The sequence below is a fragment of the Notolepis coatsorum genome (assembly GCF_963971535.1).
Source record: "Notolepis coatsorum genome assembly, chromosome: 19".
Lineage (NCBI taxonomy): Eukaryota > Metazoa > Chordata > Actinopteri > Aulopiformes > Paralepididae > Notolepis > Notolepis coatsorum.
Window position 1 is genome coordinate 9,996,030 of NC_140183.1, and position 3,132 is coordinate 9,999,161.

The window sequence follows — 3,132 nt, forward strand, 5'->3', positions numbered from 1 at the left end:
GGAGTTTGCATGTTCTCCCCGTGCTCGCAAGGGTTTCCCCCCCAATAAGATAAACCCAATGGAAAAACATGCACAACAGATCGCTAACGCTGTGGCGTCCTTGACGAAGACGGACAGGAGCACTTGGATTGGTCCCCGGGGCGCGGCTCACGTTGATGCCCTATCTGCTCCCGGCTGCCCATGGGGGGAAGGACAACAGGATGGGAAAAGTGCAGAGAGACATTTCATCAGCGACTGTGAGTGTGTGTGTGTGTGTGTGTTCCTGTGGGTCGCCCATCTCGCGTGTGTGTGTTAAAACTGCATGACAAATAAAGACTTCTAGTCTAACAATTATTAATCTGTTCTGGAGGAGCAGATTATGGATATAGGTATGAGACACATTGTGGTGTCAAGAGTGGAAGGGAGAGGGGAGGAAGCGAGGTAGTAGAGAAATAGCAGAGTGGAGTGAAAGATAGGACTATGGTGTACTTAGCACTAGGTGGATCGGTGGATCCCTCAGCGGAGAACTCCAGGAAAACTCCTCTTTGTCCCTCTTCGTTTTCTCGATGCTTCGCTGACGCTAGGCCAGCAAGCCTTTAAATCTCTATCACTAATTAATGCTGTCTAACACCTGGCCCTTAACACATTGAGTGCCACGAATGCGTTTTGTTATTAGTTCATGCCGACCTTTGAGTGCCCCCAACGCTATATAGCGTTTGTTTGTCTTTTTTTTTATATTGGCAATTTGAATTCATATTTCATCAATCGAGCCTCGGGTTAGTGCTGCAGAGTCTCTCAGACTCAAGGCTCTCAATCAGGCCTCTAGAGCCGTGGTTTGTGTGTGAAGGATCCCTCAATTGTCACAATATGATATGAGAACGATCTGAATAGTCGCTCTCGTGATACTAACCTCTAGTGAGCGATATGATCAGAATAGTCACTCTCATGGGCCTAACCTCTAGTGAGCGATATGATCTGAATAGTCGCTCTGGTGGGCCTAACCTCTAGTGAGCGATATGATCTGAATAGTCTCTCTCGTAGGCCTAACCTCTAGTGAACGATATGATCTGAATAGTCTCTCTCATAGGCCTAACCTCTAGTGAGCGATATGATCTGAATAGTCGCTCTGGTGGGCCTAACCTCTAGTGAGCGATATGATCTGAATACTCTCTCTCGTGGGACTAACCTCTAGTGAACTATATGATCTGAATAGTCGCTCTCGTGGGCCTAACCTCTAGTGAGCGATATGATCAGAATAGTCTCTCTCGTGGGCCTAACCTATAGTGAACGATATGATCAGAATAGTTTCTCTTGTGGGCCTAACCTCTAGTGAACTATATGATCAGAACTGTCTCTCTCGTAAGCGTAACCTCTAGTGAATGATATGATCTGAATAGTCGCTCTCGTGGGACTAACCTCTAGTGAACGATAAGATCAGAATAGTCGCTCTCGTGGGACTAACCTCCAGTGAGCGATATAAGATAGGATAAGATATTCCTTTATTGATCCCCTTGGGGAAATTCAGGCATCAGAGCAGCATGGGGGATGGGGAGGGGAGGTACAGGTAGTACAAACAAGCAGCTGATGATGACTATGATCAGAATAGTCGCTCTCGTGGGACTAACCTCTAGTAAATTAATCTATCTATTTTTTGGTGGATCCCCTGGAAGACCCTGGAGGACCCCTGCGGGTCCCCGGACCCCACATTGAGAACCCCTGCAGTAGAGTGCATCATTTGAACAGATAAGAGACAGTGACGCACGCTCACTGTGTTTCATAGAGATTCTGCTCCTCTGGTTCCAGCAACGCCCACATTATCCTGCCTGTTGACTTTCAATTGTATTCGCTCAGTAGTACGTCAATCAAGGACTCAATGAACAAAAAGCGGATCTGTTGCCGATGGTTTTGCCAGAAGAGTATACTGTTATTGTTGTGTCTCTCTAGTGAAAAGCACGTGTAAATATTCTTCAAACTGCTTCTGACCAAGAGCATGTGCTTCCTGCCAGAATAAGGTACGATTATCTACTGTACTGAGATAGGGGAAGTTGTTTTGGTATAATTAGACTTCCTCCAGCCATCTGATAGATATCGTTCACTTTACAGCACAGGATGTGAACTGAAAAGGAAATTCGTTGCAAGAACGTTGGTATCAGACTATAGTCACACCAAGAGCCTTCATGCAATACATTCCCCTCAGCTTAGAGATGCTGAGATAACACACACACCTTGCATGCACAACACACACACACACACACACACGCGCGCGCGCACACACACACACACACACACACACACCTTGCATGCACAACACACACACACACAGACTTGTATGAAATAACAAAAGAAAGGTTTCCTACCTTGCAGCGTGTGTGTGTGTATGTGTGTGTGTGTGTGTCAATGTGTATTTATTGGCTATAGATTCAGACATTTTGAGAGATGATAAACATAATGGGTAGATGTACGACAGTTTGCATGCACAACACACACACATGTACACACACACATACACACACACAAATGGTCACACATGTACACACATAGACACATACACACATACACACACATGTACACACATGTACACACACACACATACACACACAGACACAGACACACATGTACACACGTACACAAACACACACACATACACAGACATGTACACAAATACACACACACACAGACACACATGTACAAACACAGACACACATGTACACACACATACATACACACACACATGTACACGCACACACACACACACACACACACACACACACACACACACACACACACACACACACACACACACACACACACACACACACAGTACAGTACAGTATTGACAGTAGAGCAGCTGTCAGGGGTAGACAGTATGAATACATGTATATTACTGTGCTGACAGCTGCTGTCTCTGGTCCAACATGGCTGCCTGCCAACATTGGTGGCCACTTTGAGAAGAAAATGCACAACTTCGCTGCAATAGTAGAAGAGTCCTAAACGGTTTCCATTAGAAAACAAGGTCAGGATCAAGGTCAGGATCACGAGAAGAGTCCTAAATGGTTTCCATTAGGAAACAACATGTCTCCACATCACGCCTGGCAGACGCACACCGCCCCAGGTCACACACTACTGTTGAACTAACGGGACCCTTGTAATCCA